The 17,521-nt window shown below is 39.3% G+C and overlaps 1 protein-coding gene across 5 annotated transcripts in view; it reads left to right on the top strand.

Moving 5' to 3' along the window:
- LRAT (lecithin retinol acyltransferase) overlaps positions 1-17,521 on the top strand; it is a 126,022-nt gene that overhangs the window by 39,447 nt on the left and 69,054 nt on the right. For 4 of the 5 annotated variants that reach the window (XR_003609481.2, XR_015767768.1, XR_003609480.2 and 1 more), the window contains 2 exons: positions 2-112; positions 9,618-9,851. The gene's annotated coding sequence lies outside the window, so the exon portion shown is untranslated. The remainder of the gene's footprint in view (position 1; positions 113-9,617; positions 9,852-17,521) is intronic. The other variant, XR_015767767.1, reaches the window with a different exon arrangement.

Genomic DNA, 17,521 nt, shown 5'->3' with positions numbered 1-17,521 from the left:
GAACTCATCTTATATTTGAAGATGCTGGTGTGGAAGATTATAGTGAGGTTCACCTTCAAATTTTAAGATTTGAAGAAACATATGGAACACAAGCTAAAACAAATGTAATGGAGTAAGTAGAATATAAGATTTTTTATCCCAATGTTAAAGAATTGGTTGGATTATTCTTAATCATTTATGTATGAAAGTATTTATTATAAAGGCCAACCTAGCTAAGTTATAATGGGTTATAAATTTTGGGTTACTACTATTTGATAGTGTGAATTAGAAAAAAATACTCAATAGTTCTATAAGAAGCTTGTTATTCAATTTGAATTTTCTATATGCCTGTGGCAAAACTCGTCCCGATTCCATTCCTTTCCTTTCTTGTCCACCTTTAATAGTTAAGTTATGTTTAGGCTCTTGGGTGTCACACGTATGGTTTTCTTAAAGAGTTTTTAGAGAGCTATGGATATTTAAATTTTTAACTTCTAACTACGTCTTAATATATATTGTTCTTTAGCAGTAAAAACAGAAATAACATTTCTTCTATTCTTGCTGGAAAATTTCTAGCTATTCCCTAGAAAAAGAATCAGAGGTTCAGAGTTGTTTTTGCTTACATTAAAAAAAAAAAAAAATCAACACAGGGGCACCTGGGTGGCTCAGTCAGTTAAGCATCTGATTTTTTTTTTAAGATTATATTTATTTATTTGAGAGAGAGAGAGAGAGAGAGAGAGCACAAGCAGGGGAGGGGGGAGGGAGAAGCAGACTCCCCTGATGAGCAGGGAGCCTGACATATTGCTCGATCCCAGTACTCTGGGATCTGGACCTGAGCTGAAAGCAGATGCTTAACTGACTGAGCCACCCAGGCACCCCTAAGCATCTGATTCTTGATCTCAGCTCAGGTTTTGATCTCAGGGTCATGAGTTCAAGCCCTACACTGGGCTCCACACTGGGCATGGAGCCTACGTAAAAAATAATAAATAAATAAATTAATTAATTAAAATAAAAATAAATCAACATATAAAGTATGTCAAAATCTATTACGACCAACCATTAAAAATCAATTTCATTAATCTAATTTAATTCAAGCCATTTTGAGATTATTTTTTAAAATGTGAATGGCCACATTAAACAAAATGCAGTAGATCAATGTCTCATTAAATTCTGGATAATTAATTTGACCTTTTCTCAGTACTTTCTTTCCCTATCCATATATTTATTCCCAGCAACATTTTATAGGTGTGTCTCACATAAACTTTCTATTTACAAATTTAACCCTTTGAATAATTTCTTAGGACATTTTAATTCTGACAGCCACACTCACAAAGGTTTGACCATTATTATTATTCTGGATTATTTGTAGATATTTTGGTACACACTGATTGCTTTCATTTAGTAAGCGTTAATAAAAGATGGAAACGTGTATGTGAAATAACGATGACAATATGTAGCAAGGGCACTGAGAGGGTGGTGTGTGCCGGGCAATGTTCCGAGTGCTCTGCTTGGGTTTTCATTTAGCCCTCACCACAACCCTTTTAGGTAGATCTGTTAGTATTTCTATTTTATAGAATTTATTTAGAATTTATTTATTTAAATTTATTTAAATATATTTCTATTTTATTTCTATTTTATAAGTGAGGAAACTCAGACACAGAGAGGTGGAATAATTTGTCTGCGGGCACACAGCCAATGAGTGGCAGGGCCAGATTCTGAACTCCCTACACTCCAGTTCTAGCTTCTGAACTTTTAACCTCTAGGAGCAAGAGTTTCATTTTAGTGTAGAATCACTGAGAAAGATCTGCAACCTTTGTAACTGAATTATTACAGCTTGAATAACAAAAAAAGATAAGTTATTACATTTTTAAAAGAGAAAAACAATATTATTAGTTATAATCCCAGATACGTTAAAATAAAATGCCTCCGTTTTCTGTGTCATAATCTTTATTGACAGTCTTTTCTATTTAGGAATTTTTCTTTTATACAAAATAGAAAGCTCAACAAGATATTCGCCAAATATTTTATTTTGACAAACTTTTTAGAAAATTCTTGGTTTCACAATTTTTGCAGTCTGTTATTCATTTCATTTTATGAAGTGCCCTCCCCACCAATGCCAAGAACTCCTGTATTTTATTTCGTACACAAGTGTGTGGTAAGGTGAGGATTTAAACTTAGGGGCTATTTAGAATTATATGAGAAATTTTAGATTTTACCAAAACCCAGAAACAGGAAGCAGGTGTCGAAGTGCAGATATTTCACTCCACAGAGAAATATGTGCTCTATTAGTGGCTAGGGTTTAATTGCCATATTTAATTCACTGAATTAGAATTAGTGAATGTAGAACTTAAAATGAAAGGTTATTGTGAAAGCCAACTTTAAAATTGTTTTTAATTAATTTTTATTATTTTTTTTGAATTTGAGTATAGTTGACATACAATGTTACATTAGTTTCAGGAGTACAACAGAGTGATTCAACTCCTCTATACATGATGCTATGCTCGCCAGTGTAGCTACCATCTGAAAGCCAACTTTTATTTTATTTATTTATTTATTTATTTTTAAAGATTTTATTTATTTATTTGACAGGCAAATACACAGTGAGAGAGAGAACACAAATAGGGGGAGTGGGCGAGGGAGAAGCAGGCTTCCCACGGAGCAGGGAGTCCGATGTGGGGCTCGATCCCAGGACCCTGGGATCATGACCTGAGCAGAAGGCAGACACTTAATGACTGAGCCACCCAGGCGCCCCTGAAAGCCAACTTTTAGTCTGTTGTTTGGAAGGCGCTTTGTATTAAAGGCTGCTTGAAAACAGTACCTGCGTCTATTTTTCATGGTGTTTCCATGAAGCTTAATTTAGTCACATAATTAAATTGTCAAATAGATTTATTAAGTTGGCTTTAGACTGAGAAATTGACAGTAAACATAATGGGAAAAGTAGAAGTTTACTTTAATTATTGGTCATTAAAATAATTATGTCTCATATTTGTTCTTGAAATGTTTCACATCTGATGCCATATTGTTTCATCATAGTAGCTCTGCAAAGCAGTTAAGAAGCTGATATGATCTGCATTTTACTAAAAAGGAAAATTAAGTTATGGGGAAATGAACTGACTTAATGAAGGACAAGCAGGTCTTTAGAATAACAGGCAGAACGAGACCTTAAATTTCCACTCCTTTCTAGTGACCTTCCAAATGACCACACCTTTCAAAGAAGGTGATTGCTAAATCCTTAAAATTCTCAACTAAGACATTGTTATTTACATACTTGTGTACTTTGATTCTGTTTCAAACTAGGATAACTGACTCATTCTATAATAAGTTAGTCAATGGCTATAGATCATATATGATGTAGATGTTCTTTAAGAGAAATTGAGCTGTAGCCATGATATACATATCATTTAAAATCATCTGTCATATGAAGAAAATAGTAGGCATCAATTAAATAAAAGAGGGAAAATGGAAAAAAAGGAAGGGATTTTACAAATACAATTTTAGTGATCCTTTCAAGCTGTCATTACCGTGTGTCAAGTTGTATTCCTCAGATAAAATTTATTAATTTATGAAGGACTGAGTGTTATGCCTTTATAAGGTGTTTATTTTTGTGACCATACATGGCATAATTGGGAAAACCTATAATAATAAACTCTTTATAGTGATCATGCAAATCAGAGATAATTATATGGTCCAGAAAAATATCTTCTTTCATGGTATGCAAATCCAGGCTTGTGTCATATTTTGAGGTATGCATTTGTTAATTTCTACTCTTTGTTAATAGGGTCCTTGAGAAGTAGTCTTTTGACTTTCAGTACATCATAAACAGAAGGCAGCAGTGGAAATGTTATCAGGAGAAATTGCACAAGCAGGGACTGGAACGGGTCAATAGGCATATTTTTACAGTTATAGCTATGAGAATCCCTTACTTTCTTATCACTATCATCAATTATAATATTCATTAGTTGGCCCTTCTGAACTTGGCAGTGTGTACCAAGGGTCAATGCCATATTCACAGCCCTTTGCCTTTCAGGATTTGAATACCTTTAAACATTTGTTGTATATATACTCTCTCTCATAATATTTATTTCAAATTGACCAAAAATTTTAAAACATCTCGACATTAAATATGGCCATATATGTTTGCCCATTACGTATATGGCAAATGATGGATTTCGGGAATAGTCCCAAACAAAGCAACCTGGTAAAGTTTATTTTGGGTTTGCCCTGCCCATGTCATCACCCATAACCTGTGTTCCATTACACCCACGTTAGGATCCCATTTCCCCAAAACAGTCTCCTCTTTCTTAGCGTCCTCTGAGCAGGTCTCAGTGTGTGCTGTGTGCCTTGCCACCTCCAGGCACACGGGATTTCTTCCCTACATTGCTTTTGCTTTCCCCTCACAAATGAAATGGACCTGCCATGATCACAGGACAAGACCTCTTGAGGCTTCTGTTCTGATAACCCAATGAGTTCATTCACTCATTGGGACATAACATAAGAAAGGCTTTGAATTCTTACATTTCATACAGGGAGAAATTGAGACTGAGAGAGGTGAAGTGGGTAAAAAGAGAGAAAGTAAGAACCTTCCTTTGGTTCCCAAGAAGAGTAGTAAAACTTTCTAGAAATGTTCGTGTCATGGGGAAGAGTTCTGTTCTATTTCCACTTCTTTGCTCTTTCTCTACCAATGTTTACAAATGGAGGGAGAATTGAATTTGGACTACACAAGACTTACATCTTAAAATTAAAACAAAGCCAAAATCAGTAAGTGGGACTACATTAAACTAAAAAGTTTCTGCACAGCAAAGAAATGATCAACAAAATGAGAAGGCAACCTCTGGAATGGGGGAAGATATGTGCAAGCCATCTATCTGATAAGGGGATAATAGTACAAATGTATAAGGAACTTGCTTCAGCTTAACAGAAAAAAAAAACAATCCAATTAAAAAATGGGCAGAGGACTTGAATAGACACTTTCCCAAAGATGACATATAAATGGCTGAAAAATGTATGAAAAGGTGCTCAACATCACTAACATCAGGGAAATGCAAATCAAAACCACAATGAAATATCATCTCACACCTATTAGAATGGGTATTATCAGAATGACAGGCGATAACAAATGATGCAGAGAAAACGGAACCCTTGTGCGCTGTTGGTGGGAATGCAAACTGGTGTAACCACTATGGAAAACAGTATGGAGGTTCCTCTAAAACTAGAACTACCCTATGATTCAGCAATCCCACTTATAGGGACATATTCCAAAATAAAATCCCTATCTCAAAGAGCTGTCTGCACCCCCATGTTCATTGCAGCATTATTTACAATAGCCATGACATGGAAACGATCTCAAGTGTCCATCGACAGATGAATGGACAAAGAAAATGTGGTATATATACACAATGGAATATTGTTTAGCCATAAAAAAGAAGGAAATCCTGCCATTTGCAACACCATGAGTGGACCTTGAGGGCACTATGCTAAGTGAAATAATTCAGATTGAGAAAGACAAATACTTATATGTGAAATCTAAAAACATTGAACTAGAAACAGAGAATAGAACGATGATTGTCAGGAGCTGAGGTGCAGGGGAAATGGGCAGATGTTGGTCAAAGGGTACAAACTTTCAGTTATGGTATGAATAAGTTCCAGGGATCTAATGTACAACATGGTGACAACAGCTAACAATACTGTATTGTATACTCCAAAATTGCTATGAAAGTAAAGCTTTAATTTTCTCACCATAACAACAAAATGGTAATTATGTGAGGTGAAAGATGTTCTAACCAACCTTATTGTGGAAAGCACTTCACAATATATACAAACGTCAGATCATCATATTACCTTAAACTTACACAATGTTATATGTCAGTTCTATTTCAAAAAGCTGGATATAAATTAAAATGAGAAACACATTATGGAAATAGCAGAGGCGTATTTGCCGTAAAACTAATGAAGTTTAACCTCCAGGGCCCCTCACTTATCTGGGCACCTTCCAAGGCACTACCGTTGTGCTCACATAGTCAGATATTTTTGTAAAGTTGGTAAGAGTAAAATATTTTATCAGGAAGACTATTATCTCTTTCCACCTTAGCTACCCTTTTGCCAGACTTTTCCAGATATACTTATGTGCCTCCCAGGCTGTTCTGTGCGTATTATCATTAGCCTTCTTGGTGGAGACTGTGCTACCATAGGAATATCTCTACCTCAGCCGCACCAGCTCACCTAATTTCATGATATTGAAGGCGGGGCCAGAAGTTTGGTTGCTGTATGAATGATCTTTCGTCCCGAGCACCAGAAGTATATAGGTACTGGAAGAGAAACATATTTGAAAGATGTGCAGAAAGAAGGCAATCCATCTGTGGAAAATTCTTCCAATCTTTAGGTGTGTAAAACTTTATTAAACACAAAATTCATTAGGCATGTAAGCAGATGTTTCAGTTCTCCTTGTCACCCAGTGAAAACTAGAAGTTCTCCCCTGTCAGGAATATAGTCGACAACGAAGCATATTAAATTATAATAGCATCCCAAAGTAAAATTATTTTTTGTGTATTTCTACATAAGATCAATAGATATTTTTCTATCAAGAAGTAAATTGTAACAAATTTTCAGACCACATCAAAAGCAGTAATTCATGGAGAGAGAGAAATTTCAAATAGAAAAGGATAAATTGAGCCCAATTAATGAAGAGTAATAGATTACATGAACACATTGGAAAAAGATATAACTTTTTGATGATTTGACAACAAATACTGACATACACAAAATAGCATAGAAGTCACCCCACTACAATGAATCATCAATGACAAACAGATGGAAGGTTGTCATAAAGTATTTAAGATTAACTTGCACAAGAAAATTGAAATGCCCTGAAATCTTACAGCTCATGTATGGAAGAACTTCTTCCCAAACTTACATGCGATGAACTTACAACTTACAAACTTACATGTGATAAATGAGTGGTGAAGCTAAAAACATTTTTCAAGACTCTCCATGATAAAGAATACATGTCAACCTGCTGTGCTGAAGAAATGCTGAAAATCTTACTTTCTCTATAGAAAAGTGTATTTTAAAAATTATTTGCGTTTGAAGAGACAAGCAGAGTATGCAGCCTACAGCGGTAAGAAAAGACATTGGAGAAGGGTGTCAGGCAGTTTATTAATTAAAATGTTATACTGTATTGCTAGATTCTGTGACATTCGTGGTATTTGTCAAGTTTATCGAAATTATAATTGGTTGTGTTTTTATTCTCATTCACTTTCCTGATTTTGTATTTTTAATTTTTATGATTTTTCTTAACAAAGTTTCTGCAAATTGTACTAACTTCAGGCCTCATGAAACCTAGATCTCCTTCACTTCCGATTAATACTGAGTCTCACTATTTGATTTTTAATGTTGAAGAACTTACACAACTTTTTAAAGCCATTCTCTTCTCCGAGAAGAATAATGAATACTGCCCCATCAGGTTATAGGGTTATAAAAGCATGACAGAGGGAGAAAAAGACAGGAAGGAAAGGGGACGGGGAGAAAGAATATGTGGGAGGATGTTTTAAGCGTCAAAGAAATAGACGTGAGCAAAATAAAAATGAACTCAATGAGATATTTCTACGATATGTGACTTCCTCCTCTCTCTTCTTAGCCTATTGCTCACCATTTTACTTTTTTATTGATGATTTGAGATTGCGATTTTGAATGTATAAACTGCATGGACTCTCTCTTAAGTGTTTATTAATCTTCAAGTGTGAGAAAAATAAAATTCCCCATCTTTAAGTCACTGTTTTTTTTTAAACAGTTGATTTTCTTTTTTTTTTTTTAGATTTTATTTATTTATTTGTTAGAAAGAGTGAGCGAGAGAGAGTGAGCTAGAGAGAGTGAGCAAAGGTACAAGCAGGGGGAGCTGCAGGCAGAGGGAGAAGCAGGCTCCCTGCTGAGCAAGGAGCCTGATGCGGGACTCGATCCCAGGACCCTGGGATCATGACCTGAGCCGAAGGCAGACGCTTAACTACTGAGCCACCCAGGCGTCCCATAAGTCACTGTTTTTTTATAGTTTCTGAGGCAGCCGAAAACCATGTCGGAGTGATATTAAATTTGGGAAGGAGTTTAGGAATTCTGGGGACTGCTATTAAATGTCCTCCTTCTATGCCAATTTTTTTACTCTTCTAATGCAAAGTAGCACATATTGTAGTCTACTTTCCAAAGTACAGCATGAGACAGTGTGACAACATTTTATATCACGCATATGAAGAGTTCCCGGCTTTCTGCTCTCAGTATCTGTGCCTTCACGGCTCAAAGTCCATCTTCAGCAATCTGGTTCCACATGCGAGGTTGCAGCACTCCATGTCCAGGTACCAAATTCTGTTTAGGTCAAGGTTCTTTGTTTCAAACAGAACTCTAGCTCGTTTAAGCAGAAAGAGATTTATTGAAGGTTCTTAGTAGCTCCCAGAATCTTGAGAGAGCCATAGAACCAGTTTTGGATCTCACTCGGTCAAAGACAAAGAAAATAGAACAATCAAGCCAAAAAACAGTGGTTCCAAATGACTGATGAATGGTTAAAAAAGATGCAGTATATATACACAATAGAATATTACTCAGCCATAAAAAGGAATGGAATCTTGCTATCCGTAGCAACATGGTGGGCCTCGAGGGAGGGTATTATGCTAAGTGAAATAGGCCAGACCAAGACAAATACCATATGATTTCACTTATATGTGGAATCTAAAAAACAAACAAATGAACAAACAAACAACAACAAAAGAGAGAAACAAACATAAATATAGAGAAAAAACTGGTGGTTGCCAAAGGGGAAGGGGTGGGGGATGAGTGAAATGGGCAAAGGAGATTAAGAGGTACAAATCTGCAGTTATAAAATAAGGAAGTTACAGGGATGAAAAATACAGCATAGGGAAGGAATATAGTCAATAACATTCTAATACACTTATCGTGGTGAGCATTTCATAATGTGTGTAATTGTTGAATCGCTGTTGTACACTTGAAACTAATTTAATATGATATGTCAACTGTACTTCGATTAAAAAGAAGAACAGTGGTTCTAGGGAGCCAGGAGTACACTGGGCAGGCAGTACCCTTTGCACCAGAGAGTCTACCTTCCTTGTCTCAGAGGAGCTGCTTGGCTATACCACCGTGCTCCCCAAAAGGGACAAACTCTGAGCATGCAGTGGCCACCTCTCATTGCTCATTTCTCATCCAAATCCCGGCTGATGCCTCTGCTTGCCAGGAACTTAGGCCACCTGCCTGCACCCTAGCTGCAATACTGGGAAATGTTGGTGTCAGAGTGAGTGAGAGTGAGCCAACCTGGAGGATCTGCCACAGTTTCCTGCGTCCTTACAAATTCACTCTGAGACTTGAGGCAAGGTACTTTAACCTCTCTCACTAATCCATCTTCTTAATACTTAACGTGAGGATTTTGGATGCCGTAGTAAATTCCCAGAATCCTTATAGTAATACAAATCTGTGTCTGCTCTAGTTAGAACTCTGGCTTCTAGTGATGGAACCCTTACATGAGCCAGTGAAAGTAAGTCAAGGGTATTTATTGGCTCTTATAACCTAATCGCAGGAAGAGTAAAGGTGCCACGAGGTGTAGGGGTGTGGGCTCCTCTGACCTCTCACTTTCTCCCCTCTGCTTTCAGTATGCTGACCAGGAAGACCGCTTTCTTTGGGAAGCTGGAGAAGCAGTCCCTGACAGCTCCAAGGCTACTTGTAGCCAAACTATTCCGAGATCATAAAGGAAAAAAACTCCTCTCTCCCAGAATCGGTTTCTTCTAAGGTCCAGAAGGCCCTTTTGATTAACCAAGCTTGGCTTGTGTGCTGACTCCTGTGGCCAGAGAAGTGGAGTCTTTAACCAGAGAAGGGATGTCACACAGGTATGGCCACCAGAGAATTGTTGGGAGGCAGTCAAGTGCCCAGTGTGACCGGTGCAGATTTGAAGAGCTAGGGGGCCACAGTATATGATGTGGGATTTATTCATGGGTTTTCATTTTAGCTATTTCAAATGAAATAAACTTCAGTTAGTTTTGTGAATCTCAGTGTTGCGTGGGGCTTAGTAGGAGATACAGTACCACATACGGCTCAGTGCCTGCATTCAGGGAGCTTAGAATGTAATGATAGAGATAAAGAGGCACCTGAAGTCCCAGCTGTAAACAATACAAGGGTTTTAGGGAAAGAGCTGAAATCCTAAAGCAGATGAATATGGAACTTGAAGGGTTACATTGATAATAGTTTTTGCCAGGCATTTTGCCCCAAATCACATTCCTAAGCCAAATACAATTGGTATTTGTGTTTTAAGATCAAATGATCTTAATGATCAAAACGTCATAGATAAAAGAGAAAATTGATACTTTTTCTCGAACTTTTAGCCTTTATCTTTTTTTTCGTGGGTGTTGTCTGTGTTGGTATATACACAGACAGCCTTTTCCTTTGGAAAGTTACATTATTGTGCTGAAATATATATTGCTTTTAGCAATAAATATGACAGTATGGTTCTTTGGTCTTCTATTTTCTAGACATAGCTTGTATAACAGAAAACAATTATTTTCTCCTTCGAATCAAGGAATCGGTAGCTCACTCAGAAATTCATCTGGACGGAATTTTGCATATTAAGTTATATTCTGTTGGCAGTTAGATTGTTGGAAAAGTGTGAAAAGTTTCAGTCAGTCTATGTTTTGCTTCGTCATACAAATTAACTTCTTGGTTTTATAATCTGAAGCACATGCATATTAAGTAGAGGAAACTAATTGCAGTAAATCCTGGCAATAATCCGGATGTTTCAATAATATCACATTGTTAATTCTGAGTTTACTTGTAACACTGTTGCATAAGGGTCTTATTTTTCAATTGTTTTAGTCTTGTTGGCCTCGGCTTCTCTGATGATTAAATTGAATCGATTAGATTTTGTTTAATTAGATTTTATACTTCGACGTCACGTCATGGCTTTTGAAAGCATTTTGCACCCTCTTCATCGTGGGCAATACCTACAGATTTAGCTAGTGGTTCATATATACTCTGTTTCTTTCTTTCGTGGAATTTTTATTGCAATAGGCAATAACCAATTTACATACTTCGGGGATGCTAGAGGATCACTCCTTGCTTTTAAACGTAGGATATATCCATCCCAATAATATTTTTAGTGACTGCCAAAATGACTGTTTGCTCCAGCATTTATGCCCCTTTTTCACTGTAGGGTAAATGGCCCTTCAAACTAAATGGGGATGTTTAATATTCCAGGGATTTAACCCACGATCTTTGATGAATGCCAGTGCTGTTTTAAAAAGAATTGCTGTCTTGGTGTAAATAAAATCAAAATCCTGGCATTACAATCTAATTGAGAAATCTGTTTGGAACGTCGGGTCACTAGAGATCAGATGTGACCTCCCGGAGCAAAAGAAAACGCAAACGATGATGGCAAGGGGGTATAGGATGTTGAGGAAACACACAGCAGTAGCGCCCAGCCCAGTCTCCACAGATCAAGACAGTGGCCACTTCAACTGAGAATCAGAAGACTCCTAGTAGCGATACTTAGCCTTAGGGAAAAAAAATACTGGTCAGAGGAGATAGTACGCAGGAAAGCCCAGAGGTGAAAGAGAGGTTGGCAGTTTGGGAGCAACTAAAAGATTTATTTTTTATTTTTTATTTTTTTAAGATTTTATTTATTTATTTGAGAGAGAGAGAATGAGAGATAGAGAGCACGAGAGGGAAGAGGGTCAGAGGGAGAAGCAGACTCCCCGCCGAGCAGGGAGCCCGATGCGGGACTCGATCCCAAGGACTCCAGGATCATGATCTGAGCCGAAGGCAGTCGCTTAACCAACTGAGCCACCCAGGCGCCCAAGATAAATTCCCTTTAGCTGCAGCAGAGAGAGGGGGTCAGCTGGGGGGGGGGAGAGGGGTTTGGAAGAGGGTGCCAGGAGACGCCTAACCTGGGATAGCATCAGCAGGACTAAGCCAGATGGGCAGATCACGGACCTTTAGGGGACTGCATTTACAGGGCTTAATGATTAACTGGATTTGAGCAACAAGGGAGAGAAGAACAGGAAGTGATCGATGCTTCTCGCCTGGACCCTGGGTGGATGGTGGTGCCATTCACAGAGGAGGACTGTGGGGCAAGAAGCACGTTTGGGGGAGTCTGTGGGACTTCTCAAAACATCCGGGCTGCCGAGGAGAGAAAATCTGAGGAGGCATCCCTCTCTGCTCATGTCACATCAACATGCCAGGGATTTGCAAATGAGGATCCTTTAAAATAGGCCTACAGGGGTCTGCCAGAGGAGGCAAGAAAAACTAGGACCGAGCGCTTTTTAAAAATTCAAGGAAAGAAAGCATTTCCAAAAGGATTGAACGGTCATGGTGTCAAATGCTACGAGAGGGTCAAATAAGATAAAAACTGAACAGATTCCCATCGGATTTTGCAGTGAGGATGTCGTTGGTGACCTTGGCCCAAACACTTACAGTCAAGCGGCCGGGCCGAATCCAGATGCTTCGAGGTGAGGAATGGATAGGAAAGAAGGGAAGTGGGAGGTAGTGAGTGTAGACAGCCCTTTGAAGAAGAATGTGAGTGAAAGGAAGGCTGAAGATAAGGCGGTCACTAGAGGAAGATGGGAGGCTGGGGGACAGTTTAATTTTAGTATTTAATGTGGGAGAGACTTGAGTGTGCTAAACACTGATGATGTGGAACAGTTCGTGGAGAGAGAAAGGTTGGAGGTACTGAGGGGGGTGCAGGCAACAGAGCGAGACCTCTAGGAAGGTGGAACAAGATGGGGGGGCCAGAAGAACGGGCTCGTTGTCAGTTAGGGATGCTTTCAATTCAAATAGCTGAAACCCAGCTACTCGTAGTGCCTCACTCAAGCAGGGGTTCCTTTTTTCTCACGGGACAATAAATTTAAGGTAAGCAATGCTGGCATGGCCTCTGTGTCAATGATGTCAGCACTAAGGGGTTGACATCACCGCATCGATCTTGGCCTTTTCCCCTCTCGCCCTGATCAAGGCGGGAAAAGGGGGAAAAGGTGGTGTGGGCTGCACTTGGTCCTTTAATCAGGAAGCGTTGCCAGCAGTTGCCAGGAGACTTCTTCTGCTTCCGTCTGATTGCCCGGCGCTGTATGGGAGGCTGAGGAAGCTCTCTGATCCTCATGGTGGGAGAAGTCAAGGGACACGGGACTTGGGAATGGCAGTTAGACCAGCCAAATGGCAGCATCTACCACACACAGCAAGGGCAGATTTAGTAAGCCTGGCAGCATGCAGGTGAAGGATTTCCTATCTGAGATTTCTGTTTTCTTTGGAAGTTGGAAATAAGCTCATCTGCTAAGAGAGTAATGGAACATGTGAAGGTAGTGAAAATCAGAAATGGCCGTTTTGGAGACTTGGAGAAACTGGGGACTGATGAAAGACACTGACTGATTTCTTCTGAGCAACCCCCTTAGGTTCAACTGAAATTAGAGATCATGGATTCAGAGGTCACACAACTAGAGGAATGTGCGGCTACGCAAAGGCTGCTCAGTATGTGACCACGGGACAGTGGAAATGCTATGTGTCCTATAGGGTACACTCAATGCGATCGGATCATATAATCACTTTTATCTTGAGTTGTTTATATGAAATTCATATTGTTTCCTTTTTTTAAAAATTTTTTATTCGTTCTGTATAAATCATTACCTGCATGTTTTAGGTGTGTCTCCTATAGAGTACATAGTAATGTTGTAGGAGATTGATCATTTTGAAAGTCCTCAGATCTGTAGGGAAATTGAAAGAGTAGTAAAATAAACAGCCTCATGGCATTCACGGACATTCAGTAACCAACATCTTCCCACATTTTCTGTCTCCTCTCTCAATCTCTCCCTCTCTCTCCACAAACACACACACGTTTTTTTATCCCGAACTCCGTGAAACTTTAAGTTGTAGACAATAAGACACTGCAGCGCTAAATACTTCAGCATGTGTCTCCTGGTAATTGGGACATCCTCCTATGCAAACACAACAGCATGGATTTTTGCCCCTTTGAGAATCAACATTAACCTCACCAACGAGGCTTCAGTACATCTTTGTTTCCCACTTGACCCCAGAGTGCCTTTCAACCCAAACAGTCTGAAGGAGAGTATTTGAAAACTATGTATGTTTTGAAATTAATTTAGCAAATTTTGAAGTGCCCTGTAGCAGTCAGCTTACTGTTGAAATTTTGTTGCCTTTGGTAGGGCTTTTCCAATCTCTTTAGGTTTTCATTTTGGATGCACACAACAACATATAGTATCTTATATGTGTGTCTACATCTAAAACTTATATTTGTATTGGCTTTTGTTCTCCTGATATACTTAAGCAATACCTTTTCCTCCTTCCCAGTTTAATGACCAACCTTTCCATCCTTCATTTTTGACTCTAGATTGGTATCGTGTGGTAGATATAAAGTATCTGCATTATTTCTTCAACTACCAATGAAAGCCTGTATTTGAATATACATTATATACTATTCCTTTCATTGTTCAAACGGTAAATGTGACTTAATATTTGCCCAGGTGGATAAAGTGGCTGTTTTATGGGTATATTACAACTGTTAATTAATAAAATCTAACTCAGTGACTGGGAGGAAGGTATTTCATATAGAAATTCAATTTACCTTTTTAAAATTGGAAATACTAGTGATTCATGTTCTCTAGATGAAGAACACTCTAGGAAACACTGGGTGTGCCTAAATATAATACAAATATAACTCCTTATCAAGGAACTGGAATTCTAAAACAACATGGAAGCAGACATGTAAATAAAAGAATTGGTAATGAAAGGGAGCACGTACATTGGGGCTGTTTGCCAATTGCAGGAATAGGATTAAGAATATTTAAACAGGAACAAGTTCCTTGATTTATACAGTGTCTTTTTAATTTTCATACTGATTTAATCTGTTAATAAAAATAGGGTGATTGCAACTTGAGTAATTTTCCCGGCATTTTCACCATCATGCAAATGTATACAGTATGATGTCTGTTCCTGCTAGAATGCGTTGTCTTGTGTGGGGTACTGGACAGGCCCCAGGCATTTGGGCCCATGCAGCTCCCCATTAGAACTGAAGCTTCTCTGATCCCACCTACTCTTGGCAGCATCAGCCACAGAAGCCCTAGATGCACAATTTCCCCTGACCTGGGCCCCAGTCCCTAGCACTGACCTTCAGGGCTCCCGTTGTACCAGTGAGTTTCCAGTGTTTGAATTATTTATAATTAGAAAAACTACAGACATAAAACTACACTGAAGCAGTTATGTCTCAGCATCTTTTGTTCAGGGCCTTTTTGTGATGAATGTACTGGTATTAACTCTGGTTGAACCTAAATTGTCTGCCAACTGTGCCAACACCCGAGCAGCCAAACCCCAACCGGCTTTATTTTAATTCATGACCACCAGCCCATGCGCCCAACAGGTCTGACTGTTCCTCTATTCTGTTCACTCACCTGCAGGACTGGATCACTATTTCTCCCCTTCTCTCCATGCCTCTCTTCACTCACTCGCAGCTGGTGGTTCTGCTTGGTATTTCACTGAGGAAATGGAAGCGACGAGAGAGTTTCCACATTCTTCCACCATCATTTCTTCAAACTTAATTCAATCAAGACCCAGAAAACTAATTGTTTTCCCTCCTTTTTCAGTTAAGCATAAGCGATTCAGGCTCCCTCTGAAGACAGCCCTTGCACCTGGGCACTAGAGTCCATCCCTCTCACCTGTTCAAGGACAGTGAGCTGGGAATTGTCCCTTTTTCTCTTGTGTTTTCAATTCTCCCCTATCTCCTGGCTCTCTTCCACAGCCCGTAAACACATGTAATATCTCCCATCATAAACACACAACAACAAAAGTCCTCCCATGACCCCTTCCTTTGCTTACCAGTTCATAGTTTAAAAATTCATGTTATGGCAAAACTTCTTTAGCCCAGTTGTTGAACTTCACCTTCTCCCACTCATGCCCGAGTTCCCAGTAGTCAGGCTTTTGTCCCCACTCCTGAACAGAAACAGCTCTTCTCAAGGTCATGAATCCTCATCTCTCATCTTATTCAACCATCAGCAGCATTTCTTATAGTTGGTCACTCGGTCCTTCTTCCACTCTGTCTTCTTTTCCCCATTTTCTTTGCTGGTTCTCCTTTTCTTCCTGCCTCTTCATGTTGGAGAGTCCCAGGTTAGCCTCCTCGGCCCCCCTCTTCTCTGGCTGTATTCGTCCCCACATCAGAGACTCTTAACCTGCAGTCCACAGACTGGTGTCAGTGACCTTGAAAGGGAAACATTTCTTCCTTATTTTCACTAACCTCTAAATGAAACTTTGCATTTTCTGCAAACATGAACAATAATATTTGCTATATCTATGACTTTATCGCTAGTAAAAAATTACATTTTCATCTCATTACAGTGGTTACAGATATCTTGAAATATTGATGCACGTAACTTCTTTAAAGTTACTGTAGTTATTATGCTCACTGTTAGTTCTTATCATGTAGTATATTAATAAAAAATATTATGTTGCCATAGTATAACTTTTAAAATATTTTGATGCCATATTTCATTATAATTGGTTTTCTTTATATCAATTTTATATACCAAAAATATTTCAAAGATATTTTATTTTATGCATTTAAAATATCATTCAGGGAAGGAGCCTGAAGGTTTTAATAGACTTTCAAAGGGATTTATGCCACAAAAACTTTTGGGAGCCCATACTCAAAATGATCTTTAATCTTACAGTTTTAAATACTGTTGAAAGTTATATTTCCAGCCACAACCTTCCTTTTCAGCTACTAAACTCATACATTCAACTGCCTACTCAACATTTCCTCTTGGCGATCTCATTAGCACCTCCGTATTAAAAACCAGGCTCCTGGGGCACCTGGGTGGCTCAGTCAGTTAAGCGCCCAACTCTTGATTTTGGTTCAGGTCATGATCTCAGGGTTGTGAGATCGAGCCTAGCAAGGGGCTCCACGCTGGGCATGGAGCCTGCTTAAGAGTCTCTCTCTCCGTCTACCTCTGCCCCTCCCTCCCACATCCCCACCAGCTTGCGCATGCGCACGTGCCCATGTACTCTCTCAAACAAACAAAACAGGCTCCTGAATCTCATCCACTCCCCAGACTTGTGCCTCTTACAGTCTTCTCCCGTCAGTTGGGCAACTCCATTTTTCTAGTTGCTCAGGCCAGAAACCAAGGACTCAGCCTTGACTCCTCTTTTTCATAAGCCACATCTGATCTAGAAGCAATTGCATTGGCTCTATCTTTTGAGTGTATGTAGGATCCAACCACTTCTCACCGGTTCCACGCCATCCCTCCCGATCCAAGCTATCAGCTTCTCTTGCCTGGACGTTTGCAATGGTGCCCCAAGAGCACTTCCTCCACAGCCTCCCGCAGCCCCCAGCACAGATGTGCGCACACGCAGACACACACGTACACTCACCCGCTCACAATGAGCAAAGCAGCGGCCAGAATAATGCTGTTAAACCTACTTTAATCAGATCAGGCTGCCCCTCTCATGGAGCTCTCCAAAGGCTCCCCTACTCAAAGTAAAAGCCGAAGTCTCTACAGTGGCCCATGAGGCACCC

This window comes from Eumetopias jubatus, unplaced genomic scaffold, assembly GCF_037043125.1.
Source record: "Eumetopias jubatus isolate StellerSeaLion01/CBP00866 unplaced genomic scaffold, mEumJub1_p1.0 scaffold_2, whole genome shotgun sequence".
NCBI lineage: Eukaryota > Metazoa > Chordata > Mammalia > Carnivora > Otariidae > Eumetopias > Eumetopias jubatus.
Note: the sequence above shows the minus strand (reverse complement) of the source record. Positions and strands in the feature narration are given on the sequence as shown.